We start from the raw sequence: 13,132 nt of genomic DNA, 5'->3' as shown, positions 1-13,132 counted from the left end.
GCATGTCTCTTAGGCTCAGTGCCATCACTTAACTCATCTGTAGGTGAGGGCCAGGAAGACTTACCCTACAGGTCATAATCCTCTCTTAGTTCCTATTACTTGATTCATTGGCATGGCCTCTGCTAAAACTGCCAGGTAGGACTTCAGAGCACTTGGCTTAAGGTTAGACATTTAAGAACACAAGGAGAGAAAGGACTGTATTAAAGAACTAAAAGTTCAGTCTTGTGACTCTGGGAGATTCTGAAACCTGCTTCTACACTGGTACCAGGTAGAAACAGGTATACCTTGGATCCTCACCTTATGAATCTGAGGCTTGCCAGTCCCAGAAGGAAGACACTGCCCAGGAGACAGGCATATGCAACTAGATAAGTCCTTCCCTTAGTCCATTGGTATTGTTGGTCAACAGCCAGGATAGATAGGAGGGGCCGACACTCTGGGAGCCTTCAGAAGCTACCCACCTGCACAGGGCACAAGAGATAGCAAAGGCAAGTCCAAAGAGCTGCAGCTCTAACAGAGGGGAACGAGACAGTTTCCTCCTCTACTTACTAGGATTCTGCATCCTGGGACACCCAAGCGCCCAAATAACCAAGAGCCTCTTACCTGGCCAGTCCTAGCACCAGTTCTGCCTGCATAGGCTTGCCTTCACATTCTCTTCTCAAGCCAAGGCCTGACGAAGTTACTCAGGGGAGTCACTGTCCAAGGCTGAATTGGGTTAAGCAGGGGTGCCTGTCTCCTTGCCTCTACACCATACACAGAGGGCTGAGACACCTGGGGGTGTAGGGGGAGTGAGCAGATGTCTGACTGGGGGTGGGTGGGACAGGCTTCTGAGTGTACCTGGTCAGAGGCTCCAGGCAGTGAACTGGAAGATATCAGGCCAGGGAGGCAAAAGGTAAAGAGATGGGTGCCCCATACTGGCAGGAGTCAGGCATATGACACCCACAATTATGCCTACCATCCTTAATGGGTCCTTTAAAAAGAGTTAACTATTTTATGTGCATAAGCCAGAAGGAGGCATTGGATTTCCTGGCTCTGGAGTTAGAGGGTTGTGAGTCACCATAATATGGATGCTGGGAATCGATCAATTCCAGGTCTTGTGGAAGAGGAGCAAGTAGTTTTAAACACTGAGTACATACCATTCTGGAAAAGACCCAGTCGCACGGTAAATGCAGGTCTCGGAGGCTACCAGGAAGAGGCAGGCCAGGTGCACATTTGTGACCACTTCAGCTGACTGCTCAGCCAGGCCACATGGCCTAGAATCGGGTGGGGTGGAGATGCGCAACCACAACTGATTCACGCCCTGGCTCTGTTGGCCAACAGGCACCAGAAGCCTAGGTCACAGAAGTCACGGTCTCATGACCAGATGCCCTCCACAGCCTGACCTCCCACCCAGTGAGACCAAGAAAGAAAATGGGTTTGTTAACTCCAGCTGGAAGCAGGGCCCAGAGACTGCAAGTTCAGGCTGGACTCAGGGCAGGGCAAGGCACGGGTGTAGGTGTACTTTTTGGGCTACTTGATTAGGTTCTTATATCTACCACCCTTCCAAACCCCCAACACTAGGTAGGAGAGAAGGAAGGTTAGAGCGGGAGAGGGGGGATAGATCTCTTCAGACTACTTCCTGCTGATTATGGGTGTCGGGTGGGCCCCTTGGAGCAAGCCAATCTCCATAGTTAGGGTATATTCAACCAGTAATCTGGCAATCCACAGTAACAGCCATAGCCACAGCACTAGTAAAAGCAGCAGCAGCAGGTGGAGCCCCTGCTTGGGGCTCTGGCATTTATACCCTCTCAAGGGTCTTCAGAGTCCCAAACATACTATATATACTGTCTGTAAAATCATGCCCCTCCTAGAGCATGAGACAATCATAGTAGCTGTGGACGATCCTAAGCAGTCCTGTATTCCATACCTGGGATTAAAACAAAACCATATTCACATAACAGAACTGGGGTTTTAACGAAACCAAAATGCTCAGGACAAGGGGGCAGGCCCAGCTGACCATTTCTCCTCCCTTAGTCAGCCTGATAGCCCAGACATTATGCTCAAAACCCCACCCACCCCCATAAGGAAAGGGGGACAATGCCTTCAGTAGAGCTCCCTGAAGAGTGGGGACACAGCACTTAAACCCTTCCAGTAACTGGCCAGTAGCTCCTTGGACTTCTAGAGGGCTGGCCCAGGTCAAGGTATCAGGGTGAGAATAGAACTGAGGGGACAAGCAGCAGGTGATTTGGGGAATAGCTCGTAGGGGTCACAGACACTTAGGAGTGGAGGTAAGGGCTATAGAAATCAGTGGAGGAACATGCCTGGCAGCCAAGGCCTGAAGCAGAGGAAAGGAAACTCAGAAGGGTGGCAGGAGGGGATCAACCATGGTCCTAAGACTGGTAGGTGAAGGAAGAGGACACCAGTTTGAGTCATGGTACCTGCTAAGGACTACCAGAGCCAGAGCAGTGAAGGCCAGTGCCCTCTGGGTCGCCTACTGGTCCCCACAAGTAGAGCCTGTATGTGTCCTTTCTCCACAACACCCAGAGTAGAGAAGACACTCAGGCCAGCTGACATAGTGAGAGAGTGGCCTAAGGGGCCACTAGCCTATAACAAATAGTCCCAGGCAAATTGAATGCAGCCAGCAGAAATTGATCTTTAGCAAAAGCATAACCCTTGATTTGAGACAGCTGGAGAAAAATCTGAGTGTCAGTGCCAAGAGTTCACACTGTTCCCAAAGGTCCCTCCCTAATCCTACCTGTGGGCAGACACATGGGAGCAGCTTCTGGAGACCCTGGTGATGAGACCCTCCAGAAACTTACCAGCTTTCTCTACAGGACTTTCCTTCTCTTATCTACCCCAGGAAACACTAGAGCCAGAAACTGAAAGAAGTGCAGTTGAATGACGCAAAGATACAAGTGGTCCTGAGGCAGAACAAGATTCTCTTTCTGGTGAGCCACACCTCTCAAGTGACATGGTTAGACCTTTATTACTTCCCTCCCTTTCACCTCCCCTGAAATGATGGTTAGCCAACTTCTCCCTGGGAGATTTTTTTAAGATTTATTATATATAAGTACACTGTCACTGTCTTCAGACACACCAGAAGACGGCATCAGATCCCATTACAAATGGTTGTGAGCCACCATGTGGTTGGTGGGATTTGAACTCAGGACCTCTGGAAAAGCAGTGCTCTAACCACGTAGCAATCTCTCCAGCCCGGGAGAGTGATTCTTGGTTGTTAATTCTTACACTTGTACTCCGAACCATTTGGAGAGCAGGACACATGGGAGATGGGTTCAATGGCTTTGAGATTCATGAAAGGTGGCTCAAGACAGCTCCAAGACCAATTCTTTGTCGTGCGCTGAGGCACTGTGATGGAATTCCATGGTTACCCAGGTTGGGTATGTGGCCAGCCTCCTTCCTGTTTCTCCAATTCCCTGACAAGCCTAACTTTTGGGGCCCTTCTGGGCCTAATTACCTCTCAGAATGAGATTTGTGGGGAAAGAGAACAGGCAGACTCACATCTACAAGGTTGCCTATGACTTGGCACTTGAGATAGGTTTCCCTCTCACTGGGCAAGGAATTAACACCTCCGGAACGGTTAAAAACACCACCTGCGACTCAAACGGCATCATCAAAGTGACCAACCCCGCCCCATTTTTACCTCAAGAGGCTGAGCTCTGCAACGGAAGTTCTTTTCTCTGAGGCTGACTAGCTCTACTAATGAGAAATCAAGGCCACTACGGAAGTTCCGCCCCTCTCTCAAACGGATGCCTATTTTGCCCAATTAACTGTCCCATTGCCTGTTTGGGCCACTGCTGTCTTCATATCAGTAGTATTTTCCTTGTTGGTTTGAGGTTTTAGTTGTCAGATGCGGCTTTCTGCACTTCTGAATGTTGGGAACAAACAAAGAAACTTATTTTAGGTATTATCATTTCATTTTTAGATTTCACTTAATCATAGGGAGAAACTAAATTCAAGGTTCCAGGCCCTAGGAGAGCTAGGGACTTCCCAATAGTTGAACAACTTCTGTTTAAGGAAACAGTTGTCTGAGTCCAGACATCTCAAGGACAACTTCTCCATCTTGCTGTCAGAGTCATACTAAATTCATGACCCAGGAACCAGCTCCTATCCTGATTGATGGAAACTCCCTTGTTCATCCTTTTATGTCAAAATATTACAGACCACCCAATAACCCCCCACCTTGCTCTTAATGGTTTCTTCTTTAAAATATGCTGTACAACGTTCAGCTCCCAAGTCTAGTGTTTGAGTTATGTTGAATTTAAATGGACTCCAGAGCATGAGGCTTCAGTGTATTCTATCCATTCTCCCACTTCCCTTTTTGGTGCTGGGATGCTTGCAAGAATGCTGCTTATATACTCTGCTAAAAACAACAAAACAATCCAGGTGTTGGTGGTGCACACCTTTAATTCCAGCACTCAGAAGGCAGAGGCAAACAGATCTGCCAAGGCGACACAGAGAAACCCTGTCTTGAAAAACAAAACAAAACAAAACAAAATAAAAAACCCAACCCTAAAACACCACCACCACCACCACCACCACGAACAACAACAACTACAACTCACTCAATCTTCCCTTTACTGCCCCCATTCCTAGACGTTGTTTGCTTCAGGAAGGTTTCAAACTTGTTTTCCTATGCCTCAGCCACTAATGTAGCTATGATTACATGTACAAACCACAGATTTACTGGAAGTTGCCCAGAGGCATACAAGAGGCCTGTGGCTCCTTCTGGCATTGGCTTCACTCTGGGCTTCTTTGCTGACCTCAGTGTGGCTATTAAGCTCTCTAAGAAGGGCTGAGGATGTAGTCAGTGTTAGAGCACTGGCATAGTAGTAAGTGTCTTGGGTTCCATCCCCAGCAGTTTAAAAAACAGCCCTTTGAACTTACCACATGGGTCTTTCTCACTATCCCAGCTATGACATAGGCCTCCTGAGCTGAAGGGTCCCTCCTATAGACTCTGCCTCTTCCTGGCAATCCATGGCAATGTGTATAAACTGCTTCCTGTTCAGGGTCTTGAATTTAGTCACTGAAGGAGTGTTGCCTTTAGTGTACTCATGTAGCTTACAACCTTTAACAGTAGTCTTGTTTATATTCAATTTAATGCTTTCAAGAGACCACTGAGTTGTTGCTTTTATCAATAAATCTTCCTTTCACTGCTGTGCAATACTTCACATTTGGGTGAACCATAGTTTGGCAGTGGTCAGTAAAAGGGCCAGAGTTTTGTTTTTCAATTTTTTTGAGACAGGATATCAAGTATCCAAGTCTGGCCTGCAACTCACTATACAGTTGAATATGGTCGTGAACATCTTCATCTACGTCTGGAGTGCTGGGATTATAGGCATTTGCCTTTCCAGCATGCCCAATTGATGTAGGGATGAGGATTGAACTCAGGGTTTCATACATGTTGGGCAAGTACTCTGCTAACTAAGCTACACCCTTAATCCTTCATTTCAACTTATAAACTACTACACAAAAATCCAAAGTTAAACAATCACCTACAAGTTTTTTTAAAGATTTATTTATTTATTATATATAAGTACACTGTAGCTGTCTTCAGACACACCAGAAGAGGGCATCAGATCTCATTACAGATGGTTGTGAGCCACCATGTGGTTACTGGAATTTGAACTCAGGACCTCTGGAAGAGCAGTCAGTGCTCTTAGCCGCTGAGCCATCTCTCCAGCCCCACCTACAAGTTTTTGCAGAATCATATTTCCATTTCTTCCTTAAATTAAAGCACAAGACAATGGTTGCTAGCTCATGTGGGAGGTGATGTGTAAGTCTAGTGGAAATTATCAAGTTGTATTCTAGCATGCATATTTTTAGAGCAAGTCATTGAAAAAATTGCCAGGAAAAGATACTTTAAGCAAGACTGTCTTTTCTCTATCTTCTGTTTTTGTTTTGGATCACCAATGTAATATTCATACACCTTTAGAGCAACACAGATGCCAATTCATTTTTGTTGTGATCCTCCTGTACAGCAGTAAAACATTGAGGTCCTCCATGTATATAGAAACCAGCTAGTTCATTTTCCTCTGGTCTTTCCATATTTCGTATTATAATTTATAATCCCCAGTTGATAACCTTTTCGTGATTATTTATATTATCACAACTATTTATTGACTGCAACTAAAAGCCTTGAAGTTGTATATCTCTCTCTAAGAAATAGGAAATATCATACATTAGCAGCTTAATAGCTCATCTGAAAGCTCTAGAACAAAAAAAAGCAAATACACCCAAGAGGAGGAGAAGGTAGGAAATAATCAAACTCATGGCTGAAATCAACCAAGTAGAAACAAAAAGGTCTATACATAGAATCAACAAAACCAGGAGCTGGTTCTTTGAGAAAATCAACAGGATAGATAACCCTTAGCCAGACTAACCAGAGGTCACAGAAAGTGTATCCAAATTAACAAAATCAGAAATGAAAAGGGAGACATAACAACAGAATCTGAGGTAATTCAAAAAATCATCAGATCCTACTACAAAAGCCTATAGTCAAAAAAAAAAAAACTGGAAAATCTGGAGGAAATGGACAAAGAATTCTCAACTGAGGAATATCGAATGGCCGAGAGGCATCCAAAGAAATGTTCAACATCCTTAGTCTTCAGGGAATTGCAAATCAAAACAACCCTGAGATTTCACCTCACACCAGTCAGAATGGCTAAGATAAAAAACTCAGGTGACAGCAGATGCTGGCGAGGTGTGGAGAAAGAGGAACACCCCTCCATTGTTGGTGGGATTGCAAACTGTTATAACCATTCTGGAAATCAGTCTGGAGGTTCCTCAGAAAATTGGACATTGTACTACCTGAGGACCCAGCTATACCTCTCCTGGGCATATACCCAAAAGATGCCCCAACATATAACAAAGACACATGCTCCACTATGTTCATAGCAGCCTTATTTATAATAGCCAGAAGCTGAAAGAACCCAGATGACCTTCAACGGAGGAATGGATTAAAAAAATGTGGTACATCTACACAATGAAATTCTACTCAGCTATTTAAAATGACAACTTCACAAACTTTATAGACAAATGTGTGGAACTAGAACTGAGTGAGGTAATTCAGACCCAAAAGGATATGCATGGTATGTACTCACCGATAAGCAGATACTTCCAAAAGCTCAGAATACCCATGATACAACTTAAAGACCATATGACACTTAACAAGAAGGAAGGTCAAAGTGTGGGTGCTTCAAACCCACTTAGAAGAGGGAACAAAATAATCATGGGAGGCAGAGGGAGGGAGGGATCTAGGTGGGAGAGGGGAGGGTGAGGGAAAGGGGTAGGCAGAACCAGGTATGGGAAGAGACAGGAGATAAGTCCAGAGGGCCAGGAAAATAAACAAAAACAAGTAGCAGTAGGGGATGGGGAACCACTAGGAAACTCCAGACACCAGGGATGTGAGAAGGTCCCAGGACCCAATGAGGATGACGTTAGCTGAAACGCCCAACAGCAGGGAGATAGAACCAGAATCTCCGACGCTCTCTACCCACCATTTGACTCTGCCTGCCACTGGTATGTTGGCACCTGCTCTCAATACTTTCAAATTCACACTCAGACTAGCATTTCATCATTGGGTTTTGTACTATCACCCACTTGGTCACAGCTAAACAGCCCGGAGGCCCGGAAATGCACTGGGCTAACAGTGAATGCTCTCACCTTGACCTCACAGATGCCTCACAGTTGTGTGCTCCCAGATACACTGGCACCCTTCCTAACCACTGAGTGCCTAGAGGCTGAATGCTGATGGCTATTCAGTACAGCTGGGTTTTACAGTGGAGTTGAGAAGGTAGGCATGAACTATCATGAGTGCAGTTCCTTTCAATGCTCAAACCTCCAAAGCTATTAGGGTCTTGGGCAGAACACAGCACATGCAGCACAGAAAAAGAAACTAGGATCGACCAGTCTGATGATGGGAAACCATGGAACTTTTGTTCTACTGGTATTATAACATCTTTTTCTGCCAGTGAGAAAAGCTGTGGCTTTAGGATTCAGGAAACCAGAAATTATACCAAATGTGATTCCCAATCTAGTTGAAAAAGACACACAACTAGCTAAAGAAATATTCAGATCCAGAACCCAGGTACAGAACTGTGGTAGGAATTCTAGCAATCATAAGTTTGAGACCAGACAATTAAGAGTTTAAGGTCAGCTTAAGCTGCATAAAAAGATTTTTTTTTTGAGACAGGGTCTTGCTATATAGCCTTGGCTGATCTGGCATTTACTATGTAGAAGAAGATGGCCTATAATTTCAGCAGTCTCCTTGCCTGGCAAGTACTGGGATAACATGCTTGGATTTTTTTTTCAGTACTGGGATGGACCTCAGGACCTTGAATGTGCTAGGCAAACAATCTAACACTGACTTATATGCCTAGCCCCTAAATCTTTATTTTTCTATGCCTCAGAAACTATTGAATATTTTGAGGAATTGGTGTGGCTTTATATCAGAATCTGTAAACATCAGTGAGACCTGCTCTCTGGGGTCATGGGAATTCAAAGAAGATGTCTATTTTGAAGGACCGGGGTGGGGAAAACCCCCACTCAAGTCTCGAGACGACACAACCCCCCAAGAACTCACGAGAAACCAGTCTTGATGTAATAAACAAGAGGTGTATTTGAGGAACCAGAGCTCTGGGGATAACAGATATCTCACACAGGAGACAGAGGAGTCGACCCCGAGCCCAATTAGGGGAAGGTATTTATAGGGAAAATTACATAGGTAGTTGGCAACAGTCACACAAAGCAATTTCATTGGTTTGTAACTTGGGCTCAGTTCAACTCTAGGCCACCCTCCTTCTGGGGCAAGCTGACCCTAATTCTCATTTTTCTCGGGACTGTTGAGTCAGGCCTTATCGAGGCCAGATGGTTTGTGGTGGCTATAGCCAGACTACATCCCCAAAACATGTCATGTTATTCTTTGCTGTGAGGTGCACTTATCCTCACAGCAGGGTCAGTGGGGGATAGTTTAAAATCTTTATTCTTTCACTTGCATGTGCTAGGCAAGCAATCTAACATTGACTTATATGCCTAGCCCCTAAATCTTTATTTTTCTATGCCTCAGAAACTATTGAATATTTTGAGGAATTGGTGTGGCTTTATATCAGAATCTGTAAACATCAGTGAGACCTGCTCTCTGGGGTCATGGGAATTCAAAGAAGATGTCTATTTTGATTTGTAAAGTTCATCCTGATGAAGCAAGAAGAAAAGGGTGCTTCTCTTTTTACCCTTCTCTATTTTTCATATGCTGGCCAGTCTCCTCAGTGACTCCTTCCAAAGCAAGCCTGCTCATATAGAAACCTCAGAGAGTAACATTCACACTAACACAGTGGGGTAAGGGCTACTGAGGGAAGAACACATTGCGTCCTAGTGAAGTATTTGGAACAGCTTAGCACATATCAAATATTTATTCATTACTGCTGATTACTAGGTCTCTGAGAATTATGCTCTCTGAAATATGACAGCTCCAATCGTGCTCTTTGAACCACCTGTAATTGGACTTTCACTACTTTGTGGGTTCTTTTTTTCTTCCACACTTTCAACCTCCTCAAGGTAGATAAGAGAGAATAAGAATTGAGAGGAAGGGGCTGGGGATTTAGCTCAGTGGTAGAGCTCTTACCTAGGAAGCGCAAGGCCCTGGGTTCGGTCCCCAGCTCCGAAAAAAAAAACAAAAAAAAAAAAAAAAGAATTGAGAGGAAAGGAAAGAGATCTCTAAACAAAGTTGGGGGTTGTAAAGGAGGGTCAAAATTATCATTACACTAGTTCCTGCTGATTAAGGAGGCAAGTTTGATCTTCATTGTCAGAATATCTAATTTCTTCTTGTTTCCTCTTTGAGTATGACTACTTAACAAACAACAAACAACAACAATCAACAGCAGCCAACACCCCCCTGGGCTTGATCATTTATATGCCTTCTGAAAAGTTCCCAGAATTCCAAATAACACACAAACACAGAAATGATCTGCAGCTAGCAAAAACTATGCCTCTGCTAGAGCATTAGGCAAATCATAGTTAGCTGCTTCAAAGCAGCCAACATCCCCGCACCTAGGATTAAAATGACAATATATTCTTACAATATTTCTGTGTTTTTTAAAAACAAAAATTCCAAAAGTGTCACTACATCTACCTCTTAATTCTTAGAGACAGTGACAATCTTTGCTGCTTTCAATATGAAGCCTATTGACCCACCTTCAGCTTCATCCCTGGGAGTCCTGTACATGACTCTGCCAGGGTCCAGGAATATGACATGACTAGTAGTAGGGTAACTTCATGTCTTTCTAGGACTTCCCAGCCTTCTACATAAGCTATGGAAGGTGAGCTCAGCTTTTTGGGGTTCAGAGGGACTTCCTCACCTATTGATATATATCAAAGCCCACTTCCTCCTAGATCCCTGTGCTGAGGCCAAATTTATACCCATCCTCCTTTTTTGCTTTTCTTTTATTGAATATTTATTTATTTACATTTCAAATGTTATCCCCTTTCCTGGTTTCCCCTTCAGAAAGCCCCCATCCCATCCCCCCAACCCCTGATTCTATGAGGGTGCTCCCCCACCCACTCACTCATCCACTTCTGCCACTCCACCCACACCTGCCTCTCCACCCTGACATTCCCCTACACATCCAGCCTTCACAGGACTAAGGGCCTCTCCTCCCACTGATGCCTGACAAGGCCATCCCCTGCTACATAGGCAGGTGGAGCCACAGGTCCCTCCATGTGTACTTTTTGGCTGGTGGTTTAGTCCTGTGGGAGCTCTGGGGGGTCTGGTTGGTTGATATTGTTGTTCTTCCTATGGGGTTGCAAACCCCTTCAGCTACTTCAGTTCTTTAACTCCTCCATTTGGGTCCCCATGCTCAGTCTGATGGTTAGTTGCTTGTCATGCTCTGGCAGAGTCTCTCAGGAGTTGGCTACATCAGGCTCCTGTCAGGAAGCACTTCTTGGCATCCCCAGTAGTGACTAGGTTTGGTGACAGTATATGGGATGGATTCCTAGGTAGGGCAGTCTATGGGTGGCCTTTCCTTCAGTCTCTGCTTCACACTTTGTCTCTGTATTTCCTGCCTTGAGTATTTTGTTCCCCCTTCTAAGAAGGTCTGAAGCATCCACACTTTGGTATGTTTTCTTCCTGAGCTTCATGTGGTCTGTGAATTGTTTCTTGGGTAACCCACTTATCAGTGAGTGCATATCATGTGTGTGATTGGGTTATCTCACTCAGGATATTTTCTAGTTCCAACCATTTGCCTACGAATTTCATAAAGTCGTTGTTTTTGATAGCTGAGTAATATTCCATTGTGTAGATGTACCACATTTTCTGTATCCATTCCTCTGTTGAAGGGCATCTGGGTTCTTTCCAGCTTCTGGCTATTATAAATAAGGCTGCGATGAACATAGTGGAGCATGTGTCTTTGTTATATGTTGGGGCAGCTTTTGGGTATATGCCCAAGAGAGGTATAACTGGGTCCTCAGGTAGTTCAATGTCCAATTTTCTGAGGAACCTCCAGACTGATTTCCAGAATGGTTGTACCAGTCTGCAATCCCACCAACAATGGAGGAGTGTTCCTCTTTCTCCGCATCCTCGCCAGCATCTGCTGTCACCTGAGTTTTTGATCTTAGCCATTCTGACTGGTGTGAGGTGAAATCTCAGGGTTGTTTTGATTTGCATTTCCCTTATGACTAAAGATGTTGAACATTTCTTTAGGTGTTTCTCAGCCATTCAATATTCCTCAGCTGAGAATTCTTTGTTTAGTTCTGTACCCCATTTTTAATAGGGTTATTTGGCTCTCTGGAGTCTATCTTCTTGAGTTCTTTGTATATATTGGACATTAGCCCTCTATCAGATGTAGGGTTGGAAAGATCTTTTCCCAATCTGTGGATTGCCATTTTGTCCTATTGATAGTGTTCTTTGCCTTACAGAAGCTTTGTAATTTTATGAGGTCCCATTTGCCAATTGTTGATCTTAAGCGCCTGAGCCATTGGTGTTTTTTTACCAAAAATTTCTCCTGTGCTGATGTGTTCAAGGCTCTTTCTGACTTTCCCTTCTATTAGATTCAGTGTATCTGTCGGGAAGTGGACCATAAAAGGTAGCCTGGTCCTTGGTTGAACTAAGGCTAGAAGTCCAGGAGACCTTGAAGGAACAGTAGGAGCTTTGCCTGCTCCTGGGCACCATGCCCCTGTCACTAGTTGCAGCACCCCCATTTGTGGCCATCTGTGACACAAGGGCAATGCCCCAAGCCCTCCACATGTAGATGAGAAAAAGGAAAAAAGAAAAAGATGAGCCCTGTGGTCACATGGGCTCAAGACAGAGATATCCATTTTAATGAGATGCCTAAAGGCCTAGAGGTTTAGCCAATAAGTTTTCCTTCCCGGGCAAAAGGTATTTAATCTCAGGCTTACCCTGAGAAGGGAGGGTATGGTTTTACACATCTACTTCACCCCACCACAATAAATGATTTGGAACCACAGACTATCTCTTTTCATTGGAATCTGCTGTGGGGAAGCCAGGGAGAAGGCCTTTGCCTACAGAGCTGCTATCTAATCTCCCAAAGAAAGCTTCTTTTCACCCCCAGCCACAACTGCCACCAAGCCTAAGCCACCACCCACCAAGCCAAGAATAACAACTGTGGGACCTCCCTCTTTTTTGTACCCCATCCTCATCCCCCAACCCCCAGGCTAGATTCAGCCTGCGGGTCCATATTCAATTCTCAGCTCTTCAGAGACTTCCAGCGGTGCCTGGGTATCCAAGAGCCTGGGAACTCCTCCACCCCAGCATTTTCAAAGGCCCTGGGACCCCGAACCAGTTCTAGCTGTCCCTGGCCTCAGACTGTGCTTCCCCACCCTCAGAGTGGTATCTCACTGCTTAGATACAGACCATACCTGTCCTACTACCCCTTGTGTGGGGTAGTCATGCCCTGTGGCAGAGCAGACACAGGACCCACAACCTTACATATATCCGGTTTTATGTGGAAGTCCTTAATCCACTTGGACTTGAACTTTGTAAAAGGCAATAAGAATGGATCAGTTAGCATTCTTCTACATGCTGACCACCAGTTGATCCACTACCATTTGTTGAAAATGCTATCTTTTTTCCATTGGATGGTTTTAGCTCCTTTGTCAAAGATCAAGTGACCATAGGTGTGTGGGT

The sequence above is a fragment of the Rattus norvegicus genome, chromosome X (genome assembly GCF_021556685.1).
Source record: "Rattus norvegicus strain SHRSP/BbbUtx chromosome X, alternate assembly SHRSP_T2T, whole genome shotgun sequence".
NCBI lineage: Eukaryota > Metazoa > Chordata > Mammalia > Rodentia > Muridae > Rattus > Rattus norvegicus.
This window is presented reverse-complemented; position numbering follows the sequence as displayed.